This window comes from Nanorana parkeri, unplaced genomic scaffold, assembly GCF_000935625.1.
Source record: "Nanorana parkeri isolate BGI_ZX_2015 unplaced genomic scaffold, ASM93562v1 scaffold1364, whole genome shotgun sequence".
Taxonomy (NCBI): domain Eukaryota; kingdom Metazoa; phylum Chordata; class Amphibia; order Anura; family Dicroglossidae; genus Nanorana; species Nanorana parkeri.
The window spans coordinates 314,976-332,359 of record NW_017307632.1 but is presented as its reverse complement, the minus strand read 5'-3'; the positions used below and the strand labels follow the sequence as shown (position 1 = coordinate 332,359).

At 41.9% G+C, this 17,384-nt stretch overlaps 1 protein-coding gene and 1 long non-coding RNA gene across 3 annotated transcripts in view; both read right to left on the bottom strand.

Annotated features, from left to right (window-relative positions):
- Positions 1-17,384, bottom strand: part of NACA (nascent polypeptide-associated complex alpha subunit) — a 48,101-nt gene that overhangs the window by 18,078 nt on the left and 12,639 nt on the right. The gene's annotated exons all lie outside the window — the stretch shown is intronic.
- Positions 8,588-14,054, bottom strand: LOC108797904. Its single transcript, XR_001941912.1, has 3 exons — positions 14,025-14,054; positions 13,184-13,234; positions 8,588-8,610 (listed from the first exon to the last, which is right to left on the bottom strand). It is a non-coding gene; the product is annotated as an uncharacterized LOC108797904 (long non-coding RNA).

Here is a 17,384-nt window from a genome sequence, read left to right as displayed (position 1 = left end):
TACCTGGAGCTTTGACAGGCACTTTAGAATCAGGCTTCTTCTTTGGAGCTGAAGCAAAGAAACATGATCACTAAATTGTGAACTGTACTGATGCACTATTGGCTTTTTAAAAATGGAATCTAGCAAGTATCTGCCTATGGCTCACATGCATTTGATCAACGGTTACAATAACTAATGTGCTTGTGAAAATGGTCATTGTATTAAAAAAAAGCATTAAAATACTGGTCGATACATAATTTAAGCACTAGTCTATTATTGCCAAGTGTAAATGCAGAATTTTGTAAGGACTATACCTGCAGTTTTAACTTCACTGGCTGGTTTCTTTGAAGCTAAAAGCAAAAAAGAATCAAACCCAATTGCATTTTCAGAACAGTTATTATACAGGATTTATATAGTGCCAACAGTTTCCGCAGTGCTTTACAATATGAAATTAATTTCTAAAGGACTATACATTACACATGGGCATAGTAATAAAAATTGCCACAGCAAAGCCAAGCAGTATATAAAATACCTGGAGCTTTGGGTTCATTAATGGGCTTTGTGGTTGCTTCCAAAGCAGGTACTTTCTTTGGAGCTAAGCAAAAAACAGCTTGTTGTCGGGGCAGAAGAGGAAAAAACAAACCAAACATACAAAACCTGAAGCAGTTACATTTCAATTTTATGCAGATGCTTCACGAGTGTAATAATGACATAACTACATTTCCTTGAAAGCTTAAAAAGATTGCAAATATGTCAATGAAAGGGGGATTTTTTTTTTTTTTTATTGGAAACGAGCACATCACATCAACTCTAAAACTGACCCCTAAATCATACCCAAACAACAACTACCTACTCAAAAGGCCAGGAATCTATTTTATTCAAAAATTTTGTATTGGCAAAAGAGCTTTACTCCATCAACTGGTGTAGGCTTCAGCCATTGAGCTATAGAAGTATCTATGTCCATAACTTTACAGTTGCAACCTCCTTCTCTGAGAAACCAGGTTGCGGTTAGTGTAAGGCCCAAGGGCAGTTTGATAGGGTCTGTTTGTCAGGCGGACCTGATCGGATGCCCAATGTTAGTCTATGGGCAAGCCTGGTCTGAATGGACAGGCTTCCGTTTACACCCAACTCCGGCCTGGTCCAGAAAAACAAACGGATCACTGGACCTGTTTGTGCCGGATCGGGGGTAAACGGACACATCTGTTTACATCCATTTCCCCATAGACAGTCATGGGTCCAGTCATCTTAGTTTTTTCCTCCATCACAGCGGTGACACCTGATCCGTACGGCTCCAATTAGGAGAGGATCTGTGCACGAGACGTCAGAAGGTTCAGCTTTCCTCTCTGGAGATAAAAGCTTTAAACTTTCAGTGAACTGAAAAGACAAGGAGAGTACTGAATGTCTGCCATGGTTACCTTTGGACTCACAATTTAGGTAGCGTCCTGAGCTAGGCATAGAAATCCGCATAGTACCCTTGCAAAATTGTCCCTCCCAATATAGAAAATATAATGGGCGCAAACATGTCACGTTTGCTATGCAAAGTACAGTTGCATCCCGTCAACATCCTATTTTGCAGACTGCAACCTTAACAAGCCAACCATTCTCAGCACAGAAAAAGGACACTTGATTCTCACGAGTCACAAGAGAAGCCTCTGACATGAGCTGGTACCCTTGACTTTGAATAATAATTATCAGCACGGTACTGACCTTGGAGTACAGATAAAATGGAACAGTTTTCAACAACATTGTTGCTTTTCAGGACTGTGTAGCACTAAATACACAGCTGAATATAGAGCAGCTATTAAACCTGCCAAATAATTTGTATTTCTGTCCATCTAGGTCTGCGATTTATGGAACTATGCCTCACAACCCTGTGCCAGTGCAGAATACTGGACTTTTTTCCCTCGGCTGTATGTAGGCAACAATAACAGGTCTCGTCTCTTCCCCAGTCCGTGCTTAAACAGTGAAAAGAGAAGCGACCGACAGATAAGCTCATTTCTGACAATCTACTCTCTCCTCCTATCAGCATGCTCCTTGACAGCACATGAATGGATTGGCTCCTTGTGCTTTTTCTTAGTCACGCAGTGTGAGCTCTCCTGTATAGTGGCTGCAATTAAAAAATATTTATGTATTAATGTAGCAATATTAATTTGTGTCCTGTATACCTTCCTGGGGTTTAAGGCCTAGTTCACACCTAGGCAATTTATTGCGCTGATTTAGCTGTGGGATATTGCGCAAAAATGCAGTATTGCTATTAAGTCAATGGAGGCTGTTCACACCTTTGCGCGGGCAAAATCACCTGTAGCGCAAAAAGGTGCAGGAGCTATTTTCATAGACATCTCTATGCATTGAAAACTAAGCGGTTTTTCAAACCAAAATCGCGCAAAACAATGTGCGACAAACGTGTGAAAACAGCTCAATCGCCTGGGTGTGAAACAGGCTAAAGTGTATGCAAGGGCATGATTTGTCTCAAACACTAAGATACAGAAAAATCTTTTTTCCTGCCAGAAATCACGAGGGCTTCTAATTTCCTTCAGTCTGCAGCACTGAAATTTCAAGCAGCGTTGTCAACCCCACTGTGGACTGCAGTACGCTATTTCCCTATGATATGGCGAAAAAGAGAGGGGGAGTAGTACTATATTTCAAATAAGGAGCAAGCAGCCTATTGTATAGTGCCAGAGAAGGAGAACAGTGAGTGAGCGTTCTCACCCTGGGACAGAAAGTTTTACTGGCAATGTCATTAAGTGAAAGGCAAAAAAAAAAGCCAGAAAAAGGGAAACCTGAGGACTGGCGGCAAGTTGCAATATGTTACATTTTTGTTCTGCATTCAGAAACACTGTTCCTATTCTATGATGCAATACATTTGGCATGTGCATGACAATTGGCTGACAATGACCATCAGAAATGATTACAGTAGGGACTATACCTGGAGTTGTTGCCTCACTGGCCAGTGTCTTTGGTGATGCAGCAAAATAAAAGCAAACCTGACTACCACCAAAAGTAACTTCAGGAGGAAACCAAAAAGGCAAAAATACTACGCAGTAAGAAATTTCAACAGCACAACCATGCAGTAAATACCTGCAGCTTTACACTCTGCAATGGGCTCTACCGATGCCTCAGTGGAAGGGGTTGCAGCCTTTGGAACTAAAGAAAAAATACTTTACTTAGGAAGGATGGACATAACTGCACAAAAATGAAGCTAGTACAGTATTTATTTGCACAAACCCCAAGTAAAAACTGGCAGTTCATCATCTGGGAAATATTTTATGCAAAAGAATCACCACAATTGAGCAATTCCTTTGCAATGGGAAATATAAGGAGGAGACCATACCAGCTTCATCTACACTATAAAAGAAATGTAGGCCAAGATATTCTATATAGCCAATTCAGAAACAGCCAATTCAAAAGGTCAGAAAGCCACAGTACCTTGAGATTTGGTAGTAGCATATTTACTGCCAGGTACAGGCTTTTACTTTTGAACTGAATAAAGTTTATATTTTTCGTATTTAAAGAGGAACTTTACCCTTATCTTTAAAATAACAACAAAGTCACCTTTTGAAATGTTTAGTAATGACGGTCTACAAACAGATACTTGCAGATAAATGCCGGCTTTTTATTCTTTGCATACCTTATTTTTCTTCCCCATTGTTCACATGGTGCCCTTTTCCTTTTTACTAAGGGCAGATTAATCCATTTCCCTTTACTTCCTGGAACATGTAACCAGGACATGTGACCTGCATGCACATCATCTCAGGGGAGGAAAATGCCTTTCCCCGAGATCTTGTGTTACAGATGAGATGTCCAAGCAATGCTCTGCAGAAGTAACTTTCTCAGGATGCAATGCTTAGGCACGATTACATAATTTCGGCCCAAGAGGACCAGGAAGTAGAGAAAGATTGCAAATTAAAGAAAAAGGTTTGTTTATAGTATTAAAAGGCAGTGTTTTTAACTTAAAGCATTAAGGCAAAAAACACCCAGTACTATTCTAACCTCCCCCCCCCCCTTTTACCTGTTGCCACTCATATCCTTCTCCGCGACTGGGAAGGCAACTTTCTGGTTGTGAAGGGGGGTACTGAGGCAGAGGAGCCGTAGGCTTCCTCTGCCTTCAAACTGTTACTGCAAGAGCAGAAGTGTGGCTGGCCGCACGGATGCTTGCACAGCAGCCAAGTAGCTAATGGAGGAACCCGTACATGGGGGGGCCAGCGGTTTGGATACCACTAGAGAATGAGGGAACATTTAAAAAAGGAAAAAGTATTTTAAAGCAACAAAAAAAGGTCTAACCCCTTCATGACCAAGACCTTTTTTTGCACCCATGTTATATTCCACATTTTAGAGCTGAACATTACTTCAAACCCACAAACATTACATATTTTCTGAAAGCCAAGACCCTGTAGAAAGTTTTTTTGGCAGTTACAAATATTTATGTTGCACATTATTAGCGTAACGTATTATCAAACCTCAAAATTCTGTGAAAAATGCACTTAAATGGCTCAAAACACAATAAAACACTATAAAACACAATAAAACACTATTTAAAAAAAGAAAAGAAAAATATAAAAGACGAGGTTACAACGAGTAAATAGATACCCCACATGCCCAGGTTAAAAATTGTGTGCGTCTGTGAAACCGACAAAATACAGTACCCCAAAAAGTCTATAGATGATGCTACAGGTCATCAGTTTAGAAGCATAAATATTGGCCCCTAGAATTATTGCTCTCACTCTGGCATGCACAGCGATACCCAACATGTGTAGCGTGATCATCGTTTTCATACGCAGGTGCACATTTACGTGAAGACGTGCATGCTCGCGTGGGCCTTATCATTTTCTTTATGATTTTTACATTTATTTAATTTAAAAAACTTTTTTTTATTTCTAGGTTAATTGCTATCACATAGGGAGGCTTACAAACCCCCCATGTGGTAGCATATTGGCAGTGGCAAAAGACCACCAGCATCACCAGTGACATGCTATGTAAATCACTGGTCGTGAAGGGATAAATATCATTTTAACTAATAAATGTAAGATGATTTCATATCAGAATGCAGAGCTGCATGCTGATGTGATTTTTAGTCAAAGGGGGTAAAGGTCGACTTTAAGTCATTCATAATTTACAGAACACTGCTAATGTAGCCACCATACAGGTACTATGGATACATTCATTCTCAATACTAGGCTCTCGAATCAGCAACAAGAGGCTTTAGTGACCTCTCCAGATGGCAGCTTTGAGTTTGAAACTAAACCAAGCATGCTTTCCATGAAAGTGTTCATAAAAAGGCTCTCGGGGCCTTGCACACATGACACGACTCTTCAGTTCTATCAATGTGTTTAGTATTGCAGCGACAAACAGGAAAACGCAGGCTGTCAAACATGGAACACGGTCCCAGCACACATCCCATTATCAAATAGAAAAGCATTGGTTAGCAGCTATCCTCCACAAGGTGAACTTCGCTTGGACGCATGTTCCATGTGTATTACAGTCTCTGTTCACCAGTTGAGTAAATGTAGGCTGTGGACAGATGCGTTAGACTGCCAGTACTAGAGCATGAACTGTCTGCAGGGATACATCAAATCCACCAGTACAATGCTTCAGTGGAAAGGTGAGAATCATGCAATCAATACCTGGAGCTTCAGTAACCGGAACATTGGCAGATGGCGCCTCTGTCTTAGTTGCTAGACAAATGACAAAAATACTTATGCCACACTAGAATTCAACTGCTTGTTCTACAATAACGGTCATTAAATAAATGGGCATCGTTGTATGATCAAATATTTATAGCAAGGATTTGCAAGTATTGTAAAATGAAGTTCTAAGTTTACCAGCTGGTTGTATTGTAGCTGTATTAGGCTCCATTCACACCTGAGCGGCTCTCCGTGCGTATTCGGCTGTATGGATACGCGCGGAGCCGCACTAAACAGAAAGTACAATGCACTTTAAGTGTGCATCATTCAGACCATAACGGGGGCCCCTGAAATAGTGTAAGCATGGTAATCCGGCAGATTCCGCACGTTTGTGGCTAATAGCCGCAAACTAGTGGCATCCGTGCGGATTAAAAATATTAGCGTTTTCGTCCCACGCAGACTTCTGCATGGAAACCGCAAATGCTATATGTAAAGCCTTAGAATAACAGCAAGCCTAAACATACTATGCATTGGTAAGTACCAGGCCACTACAGTGGTACGGTAACAGATGACTACAGCACAGCCATGCAGTAAAATTACCTATGGCATTATATTCAGCATTGGGCTCTGCAGCTGCCTTAGTGCCAGGGGTTGAGGTCTTTGGGGCTAAGCAAAAAAACTAGACTCAATAGGCAAGGTTCACAAAGAGCTGAGTAGCGTTGTATCAGTACTACTCCCTGCTGCTGCTTTTACAGCAGAAAAAAACATTAACACTGATTTTTGTCAGGTTTGCCTTATATTGGCATTTGACTTACAAGAGCAATTTTGCAATTAAAAAACATAAAACGCTCATCTCTGCGTAGATTAGTCATGTGGAACTCTTTGTGAAAGTCTTTCAGCGTGCAGAAAAAACAGACTAGAAGCGCACAGAGATATGCAAAACTGGCACAAACATTTCCAGGTTTGCACATACAAGAATTATACCGGGTTGGCAAAACTGGCACTAAATCCTGCAGAAATCCTTTATAAAATACAGAAATATCAGTGAAAGGCAAAATGTATTTAGCAAGAAGTTAACTTCATTTATCATTCCAGTCCAAAATAAGCAAAAGAAAAAGCTGTGAAAACTGCCACTACAATGTACAGAAGCACAAAGGTCAGGCAGTCACAATACCTGAGGCTTTGGTTTTGGCAGCATTAGATTTAGTGCCATCAATGAGTGAAGGCTTCTTCCTCCGAGCTAAACAAGTACAGATGTTCATATTGATACTCTCACACAATATTTCTTACAGAAAACTGGAAAGTAACACAGTTCATGTACTCCATACCTTGAGCTTTGGAGGAAGTAACGGCAACTTTAGGGACATCTGAAGGTGGCAGTTCTCCTTTTGAGTCTACATGAAAGAAATTTCCCTTCAACTCAATACTTTATGAATAGACTATATGCCTAATGTGCACACAATTGCCTTTATCACACTGGGGTAGATATGTCCTCAGTCAAATAAGAGATAAGCTCTACTATAAAACACCAGTGAAGCACACTTGGCCAGGTTTATAGCAGACCTGTTATGGGAGAAATGCAGTATAAAGGCTGGTACTGCAGACTTGCTCCTAAAAATGCTAATCTGCATACTTCAGGAGTATACACATGAATATGGAATTCAGAAGCTAGCAAGATTAGTCTTTTTTAGACTCCTGCTCCATTGACAACTAAAGCAAACCTCAACAGTTAGGAGCCAGCTGTTTTTTGTAAGGAGCATTGGCTACCTGGTTCCTGGGATTCGTCCAGCCCTGGCATACTTATACCAAGTCAGTTATTTTTTTTCTTAAGATAGGTTTCCATGAACCTTTAATAAATCTAAATGGACATGCTAAAAATGAGGTCTGTCTGGTGCTTGTTAAACTGTGCAGTGTTCACTGCATTAACATTTATAATCCCAATATATGTCTAAAGGCAATGCAAATGCAGTCCAAACAAATGAGACAGCCATGCTATTGATACCTGGAGTTTCAGTAATGGCAACGGTGGGCTGGGCCTCTTTCTTGGGTGCTAAACAAAAATAAGACCACTTACACCACTTCATCATACAAATATGTCTACACAACAGCACATAACAGTAAAAGCTAACTCAAATTAGTTTGCCGAGGCTAGGTTTACACCTAGGCGATTCAGATGCCGAGCTGTTTTTGCGCGGTTGTCGTGAGTTTTCAATCATGCGACTGTTCACTGTAAACCGGGTGGTTTTCGCACTTTTTTCAATGCATAGAGAGTAGTCTATGGGACCCAAACCGCTCGTCAACCACCCAAAAATAGCTTCTGCACCTTTTCGCACGATTTCGGTCACGCAACAAACAGGAAAGGTGTGAGCAGCCTCCATTGACTTCAATGCGAATCTGTGTTTTGCGCGATAAATCGGTGCATCCCTAATACCTGGCGCTTCAGTAACTGCATCACTGCTGGCCAGGGCTGCTTTCTTTGGTACTAAACAAAAATAAAACCACTTATTCCACTACATTATGCAATTATCACTACATTAAACACATTAGCATGAAAGCTGAGATTAGCTTGGTGAAACTAGTGGGAGTAAACCATGCAATGAATACCTGCAGCTTCAATAACTGCAACACTGGTTGGAGGAGCCTCTTTTTTTGGAGCTAGAAAAAAAAATAAAAAATACACTTTACTGCATCATCCTGCGGTGTCTATACCCCAACACACAATGGTGACCACCAAGTGAGATTAGTGTGCTGAAACCAGGGGAGGCAATCATGCAAATCAATACCTGGGGCCTCAGTGACTGCAACAGTGGTGGGCACATCCTCTTTCTTCGATGCTAAACAAAAATTGAGAACATTCACTCTACTGTATTGTACAATGAGGTCTACATTTCAACACAGAGTAAATGTCAACTCAGAATAGTCTGCTGAAACCAGTGAAAGACAGCCATGCAGTCAATACCTGGCGCATCAGTAACGACAACATTGATGGCCGGGGCCTCTTTCTTTGGAGCTAAACAAAAATAAGACCCCTTTACTGCAGCTTAAAGTTACGTCAAGATTACAGCCCATGACTGTGAAGGCGAACTCATGTTAGTTTGCCGATACTAGTGGTAGACAACCATGCGAATAGTAACTAACAATGGTGTCTGTCTTTGGAGTTAAACATAAGAGAGAAAACAGTCCACTGCAGCTACAATAATGTCTACATGTCAACACATCAAAACAAAAGTTGGTTTGCTAAAACCGGTAAAAACAGCCATGCAATCAATACCTGGAGCTTTAGTAACTGCAATGTTGGTAGGAGGAGCCTCTGCTGGTGCTAAACAAAAAATAAACCCACTTACACCACTTCATCATACAAATAAGTCTACACTATAGCACATAACAGTAAAAGTGAACTCAAATTAGTTTGCTGAAACCAGTGCGACATAGCCATGCAATGGATACCTGAAGGTTTAGTAACTGCATCACTGGTGGCTCGGGCAGCTTTCTTTGGTGCTAAACAAAAATGAGACTTACTCCACTGCATTATACAAATAGGGGTACACTACAGCATATAAAAAGCAAATCAAATAAGTCTGCTAAAACCAATGGGGGACAACTATGTAATGCCTTCAGCTTCTGTAACTGCAACATTGCTGGCTGGGGGTTATTTGGTACAAAAAAAAAAGGACAACTTATTCCACTATTCTATGAGGTCCAAACTACAGCACTAAGGTGAATGAGAAGTCAAAATAGTTTACTGAAATCTATTGGAAGGCAGACATGCAATCAATACCTTCAGTAACTGCAACATTGGTGCGTATGACAATTTCCTTTTTAGCTAAACATACTAAGCATTTACTCCACTGCATTATACAATCATGTCTACATTAAAACACATTATGCTGAAGGCAAACTCAGATTAGTCTGCTGTAACCAGTGGGAGCCATGCAATCAGTACCTGGAGCATCAGCAACAACGGTGGGTTGGGCCTCTGTCTTTGGAGCTAAAAAGAAATACGACCACTTACTCTGCTGCATTACACACATATTCCGAGAATACAGAATACTTGGATGTACGTAAACTCAGATTAGTTTGCTGAAACCAGTGTAACAGTCATGCAAGTAATACCTGGAAATTTAGTGGGAGGGGCCTCTTTCATTGGTGCTAAACAAAAATACCATCACTTATTTCCCTGCATCAAACAGGTCTACAGCATAAAACAATGAAAACTATATGAAAAAATAGTTAGCCAAAACCAGTAGGAGACAGCCATGCAATCAATACCAGGAGCTTCAGTAACTGCAACAGTGGTGGCCGGGGCCTCTTTCTTTGGTGCTAAACAAAAACAAGACTACTTATTCCACTACATTATACAATTATGTCCAAACTACAACACAAAATGGTGACTATCTCAATGGTGACAAAGCAGCACATGTATGCCTCAAAAGGCATCCAAGTGGACAGCGTTTTTTGCATGCATCATTAATCTGCATTGTTCACAAAAAAAGCACAGCGCAAAACACTTTGAAGGCTCAGTGAAGGCACATGCGCAGCATTTGATCATTAATTCTTTAGGAGCTGGTGTTTTGTTGACTTGGGCACTTGAGTATACATCACTTCTGGCACTGGCGCTAGCTCTGTTGTGTTAAATGTCCCCCAGCCACACACTAATGTAAATGAAGAGCAGTCATGTGACCGTGTTGAAAAGAGAACTCAGTTTGTTGAAACCTGTGAAACACAACCATGCAATCAGTGACTGGAGCTTTAGTAACTGCAGTATTGGTGGCTGGGGCCTTTCTTTGGTGCTAAACAAAAATATACCCACTTACACCACTTCATCATACAAATAAGTCTACACTAAAGCACATAACAGTAAAAGTGAACTCAAATTAGTTTGCTGAAACCAGTGGGAGACAGCCATGCAATGGATACCTGAAGCTTTAGTAACTGCATTACTGGTGGCTCGGGCTGCTTTCTTTGGTGCTAAACAAAAATGAGACTACTTATTCCACTGCATTATCGCTACATTACAACACATTGGGGTGAAAGCTAACTCAAAATTGGTTTACTGAAGCCAGTGGGAGACAACCATGCTATTTGTACCTGGAACTTCAGTAACTGCAGCCTTGGTGGAAGGGGTCACTTTCTTTGATGCTAAACAAAAATGACACCACTTACTCCAATGCATTATACAGTTATGTCTACATTTGAACACAGCGTAAAAGCCAACTGAGATTTCCACGCATAAACAAGTGAAATACAACCATGTAACCTATAGCTGCAACTACAACAGTGGTGGGTGCAGCCTCTTTCTTCAATGCTAAACAAAAATTAAGAACGCTCACTCCGCTGTATTATACAGTGATGTCCACATTTCAAAAAATTATGGTAAAAGTGAACTTAGATTAGTTAGCCAAAACATATAAAAAGACAACCAAGGAATACCTGGCGCTTCAGTAACTGCAACACTGTTGGTGGCCCCAGGAGCTTAACAAAAGAAAAAACACTTACTCCAATGCAGCTACAATAACTAGGAGGTGCACCAAAATGGAATTTATTTTAGACGAAAAAAAACATTTTTTTCCAACCCTTTCAAAATTATTTCATATATTTTTATTTTACTATCAGGGGCTTTGGGGAAATATCAGATCTAAACAGACCAGATAGTTCCCTTTTGAAATAGAAAATGACTGAGGACACCGGGGGGACTTATCAAAGCAATTGCAACAGTTTTAGCCTCTTAGATCAGTTTTTAATGTGCAAATCTGTTTAGCCTCTTTTAACATGTGCGCATGTTTTGACCAGAGCTTGCACTATTTTTCCGATTGCGCCTGTTTTGCAAAAGTTCGCAACTGTTTACATCTGCACCTGTCTGAAACTGGAGCATCACCAATCACTACTTAAGAAGTCCCCATGACCATCTCAAGAAGCGACAGTTAAGCTTTTTGCCTGGAGTTAAGAGTCTTCTTTAATTATGAGTTACTATGCCCACAATCGTGAATGAACAGGAAGTGATGTAGAGCACTTCCTGTTCATTCATAATTGGGGACACAGTAAGCATACTATGTCCCACTGATCGCTGGGTGTTTGTCGCTGGAGGCAGAGCTAGTGGTGCGGGGAGCAGCGCTCAGCCTCCTGTGACAAGGCTGACAGCTCTCTCCTCCCCGCTCTCCATCCTGATTTGTTGTCACAGGAGGCCGAGCAAAGTGGTGTGGGAGGAGAGCTTAGCCTCCTTTGTCAGTCCTCTCGTCCTCACCCCACTCAGCCTCCTGAAAGTTTCTCTCCTCCCCGCTAGACGCTGCTTTGCGTCAGAGCTGATAGAGCAGTGCCCAGCGGGGAGGAGAGAAACCATGGATGCACCGCAATTTTGGCCGAAAAATTGTACTTTCGGCATTTTGCCCAAAGTACCATTTTCAGGCCGATATGTTCCGGCGGCCAAAATTCCGGGGCATCCCTAACAATAACGTCTACATTGAGATGAAACTTAAATACAGGAGGCTGAGCAGGGTGGGAGGAGAGACGCCGGACGATCACAGCGCTCTCCTCCCGCAGCGCTCGGCTGGCTGTCACTTTCTCTCCTCCCCGCTGGGACACAGAGCAGCGCCCAGCTGTTAGGAAATAAACCTGGAAATAAACCTGGGATGCACCGATCGGCAGGAAAAATGGCACTTTTCGGCATTTAGCCAAAAGTGCCATTTTCGGCCGATATGGTTCGGCGGCCGATATATCGGTGCATCCCTAATTAATACCTGGAGCTTCAGTAACTGCATCACTGCTGGCTGGGGCCTCTTTCTTTGGTACTAAACAAAAATAAAACCACTTATTCCACTACATTATGCAATTATCACTACATTAAACACATCAGCATGAAAGCTGAGATTAGCTTGGTGAAACCAGTGGGAGTAAACCATGCAATGAATACCTGCAGCTTCAATAACTGCAACACTGGTTGGAGGAGCCTCTTTCTTTGGAGCTAGAAAAAAAAAACAAAACATTATATACACTTTACTGCATCATCCTGCGGTATCTATACCCCAACACACAATGGTGACCACCAAGTGAGATTAGTGTGCTGAAACCAGGGGAGGCAATCATGCAAATCAATACCTGGGGCCTCAGTGACTGCAACAGTGGTTGGCACATCTTCTTTCTTCGATGCTAAACAAAAATTGAGAACTCACTCTGACATTGTACAATGAGGTCTACATTCCAACGCATTAGAGTAAAATGTCAACTCAGAATAGTCTGCTGAAACTAGTGAAAGACAGCCATGCAGTCAATACCTGGAGCTTCAGCAACGGCAACATTGATGGCCGGGGCCTCTTTCTTTTGAGCTAAACAAAAATAAGACCACTTTACTGCAGCTTAAAGTTACGTCAAGATTACAGCCCATGACTGTGAAGGCAAACTCATGTTAGTTTGATGATACTAGTGGTAGACAACCATGCGAATAGTAACTAAAAATGGTGTCTGTCTCTGGAGCTGAACACGAGAAAGAAAACTTATTCCGTTGCAGCTACAATAATGTCTACATATCAAACACATCAAAACAAAAGTTGGTTCGCTAAAACCTGTAAAAACAACCATGCAATCAATACCTGGAGCTTTAGTAACTGCAATGTTGGTAGGAGGAGCCTCTTTCTTTGGTGCTAGACAAAATAAAACCCACTTACTACTACATCATACAAATAAGTCTACACTATAGCACATAACAATAAAAGTGAACTCAAATTAGTTTGCTGAAACCAGTGGGAGACAGCCATGCAATGGATACCTGAAGCTTTAGTAACTGCATTACTGGTGGCTCGGGCTGCTTTCTTTGGCACTAAACAAAAATGAGACTACTTATTCCACTGCATTATCACTACATTACAACACATTGGGGTGAAAGCTAACTCAGATTAGTTTACTGAAGCCAGTGGGAGACAACCATGCAATTTATACCTGGAACTTCAGTAACTGCAGCCTTGGTGGAAGGGGTCACTTTCTTTGATGCTAAACAAAAATGAGACCACTTACCCCCAATGCATTATACAGTTATGTCTACATTTGAACACAGCGTAAAAACTGAGATTTCCACGCATAAAAAAGTGAAATACAACCATGTAACCTATAGCTGTAACCTATAGCTGCAACTACAACAGTGGTGGGTGCAGCCTCTTTCTTCAATGCTAAACAAAAATTAAGAACGCTCACTCCGCTGTATTACACAAAGATGTCCACATTTCAACACATTAGGGTAAAAGTGAACTAAGATTAGTTTGCCAAACATGTAAAAGATAACCAAGCAATACCTGGCGCTTCAGTAACTGCAACACTGGCGGTGGCCCCAGGAGCTTAACAAAAGAGCGAACACTTACTCCAATGCAGCTACAATAACGTCTACATTCCAACCCATTAAGATGTAACTTAACTTAAATACAGCCATTCAATCAATACCTGGAGCTTCAGTAACTGCATCACTGCTGGCTGGGGCCTCTTTCTTTGGTACTAAACAAAAATAAAACCACTTATTCCACTACATTATGCAATTATCACAATATTGAACACATTAGCATGAAAGCTGAGATTAGCTTGGTGAAACCAGTGGGAGTAAACCATGCAATGAATACCTGCAGCTTCAATAACTGCAACACTGGTTGGAGGAGCCTCTTTTTTTGGAACTAGAAAAAAAAAATTAAATATACTTTACTGCATCATCCTGCGGTGTCTATACCCAACACACAATGGTGAGCACCAAGTGAGATTAGTGTGCTGAAAACAGGGAGAGGCAATCATGCAAATCAATACCTGGGGCCTCAGTGACTGCAACAGTGGTGGGCACATCCTCTTTCTTCGCTGCTAAACAAAAATTGAGAACATTCACTCTACTGTATTGTACAATGACGTCTACATTTTAACACAGAGTAAATGTCAACTCAGAATAGTCTGCTGAAACCAGTGAAAGACAGCCATGCAGTCAATATCTGGAGCTTCAGTAACTGCAACATTGGTGGCCGGGGCCTCTTTCTTTGGAGCTAAACAAAAACCGGAGTTAGAACTTACCGGTAACTCCATTTCCAGTGGTCTTCCAGGACAGCCCATGAGTGTGTAACTCCTCCTCCAAACAGAAAACACGTCACCATAACCATTCAAAAGGACCCCCTGATATCATCCCTCTTTAGTTATTTTGAGAACTGGACGACCATCTATGATGGAGTAGACATAACCACCACAAAAACAGTACATTTATACCAGTTAGTATTGTATACCAGGCGGGAACTGGGCTGTCCTGGAAGACCACTGAAAATAGAGTTACCGGTAAGTTCTAACTCCGGTTTTCCAGTTGTCTTCCAGTCCAGCCCATGAGAGGATAACCAAAAACTTACCCACTTAGGGAGGGACCACTGCCTGCAGCACTTTTCGCCCAAAGGCCTGTTCCTGGGTAGACAACAGGTCTGGACGATAATGCCTGATGAAAGTTGAAAAACTCGTCCAGGTAGCCGCTTTACATATTTGCTCTGTAGTAGCCCCAGCTCTCTCTGCCCAGGTGGTAGCCAATGATCTAGTAGAGTGGGCACTGAGGCCATCTGGAGGAGAAAGTTCCTTTACTCCAAAGCCTCCATTATGGCCTGCTTTATCCACCTAGCTATAGTTGATTTAGAAGCTTGCTTTCCTTTGTTTTGTCCTGAAAACAGTATGAACAAATTATTGGATTTTCTAAAAGGACTCTGTCCTCTGAAGATAAGCTATTAAACATCTTCTTACATGAAAAGCAATGAAAAACCTCTTCCCGATGATTGGATGGGTTTGTTGAAAAGGCTGGCAGAATGATGTCCTGAGATCTGTGGAAATCGGAGGCTATTTTTGGTAAAAAAGCTCGGATCGGTCTTAAGAACCACTCGGTCGTCAGATTGAGAGAAAAGGTTGCATAATAGACACGGCATGTAGTTCACTGATCCTCCGTGCCGAAGTCACTGCCACCAAGAGAACTGTCTTCAAGGTAAGAAGTTTCAGAGAATTCTCCCCCAGGGGCTCTGAAGGTGAGCCTGACAGCCCCTGTAGAACAATAGACAGATCCCACTGGGGGCAGGATTTTGTAGATATTGGTCTAAGTCTTTTTAGTGCCTTAAAAAAATCTTGACACTAGTGGCTCTTCTGCTAGTGCCATCTGGAGGGATGAAATTTGAACTTTCAGAGTGCTTACCGCTAACCCCATATCCGCTCCATCCTAGAGAAACTCAAGTATAGAGGGCAAATCTGTAGTACAGTTCCTTACAGTAGACCATGAGCAAAACTTCTTCCACACTTTTCCATAAATAGCTTGAATTACTGGCTTACGGCTATTAAGTAAGGTCTGTACAACCCTATTGGACAGTCCTCTATATTTCAGCAACTCTTCTTCAGATAGCATGCGGTCAGTTTCAATGCTGGTCAGTTTCAATGCTGGTCAGTTTCAATGCTGGTCAGTTTCAATGCTGAATCGTTTGGAAAAAGGATCAGTCACTGAGTAGATCTTTCCTGGCTTGAAAGAACCATGGGGGCAGAACTGCCAGAGACAGGAGAGAAAACCATGCCCTCTTCGGCCAGTAGAGGGTAATTATAATCATCTCTGTGTTCTGTGTCAAACATTTTTGCAACACTTTTGGAATCAGATAAATGGGAGGAAAAGCATAACAAATTTAGCAGTCCCAGGGATTTGTCAGCCATGGCTACTGCACCGCCCTAAGGGTTCAGCAAGTAAAAATCTTTCACTTTGAGTTGTTCCCTGAAGCGAACAAGTCTATTCCTGGTTTCCCCCACTTCTGGACTATGAGATTGAATACCTCCCGATTCAGACTCCATTCCTCTTGCAGTATTCTTTGGCAACTTAGAAATACCGCCACATTGTTCTGTGGACCTCTGAGATATGTTGCCGAGATTGATGCCAGATTATTTTTTGCCCACTGGAAAATGTCCTTCGCCAGCAGTTGTAGCGTAGGACTTCTTGTTCCTCCTTGCCTGTTCAGTTAAGCTACTGTCGTAACGTTGTACGACAGTACCTGTAGATGATGGTTCCGTAACATGTCTGGCAAGGAGAGGAGGGCATTGAGTACCGCCTTTAACTCCCTCCAATTGGATGAAGCATTGGCTTCGATCTTTGAACATTGTCCTTGAACAAACTGATCTTCCAGATGCGCACCCCAACCCCAGGCACTGGCATCTGTTGCAAGTTTCCTGGATACAGGAAATGTCCATAGCAGCCCTTTTGACAGTTGAGTCTGGCCCCTCCACCACTACAGATTTTGCTTTAGTTTCCCCGGCAAACACACTCTTACCTGCAGAGTGTTCTGTGCCTGGTTTCACAACCGCAATAGATGGATTTTGTAGGGGCTTTTGATAACGAGCCCACTGGACAGCTGGGAAGGTCGAGGTTATTAACCCCAGCACCGACATGGTGAAACGAAGTGACACCGTCTGGTTCTGTTGCAATCGTGCCACTGCTTGCTGGATCTTCATAATCTTTTCTGGTGGAAGAAAAATTTTCCTCTCTCTGGTGTTCAGGATATAACCCAAGAACAGCAAACTCTGGGCAGGTTCCAGATTGGATTTTTCTCTGTTCACTAACCATCCCAGGTTTTTTTAACCAGTCCATGGTCAATTTTAGGTCTTTCCTTAACCCGTCCTGTGAAGTGGCTGAGATCAGCATGTCGTGCAGATATGGTATAATGCTGATCCTTTGTAACCTCAGGAGGTACTAAGGCCTCCCCCAAAATCTTTGTAAAGATGCGTGGTGCCAATGCAAGACCAAATCGAAGGGCTGCGAATTGAAAACGGTGA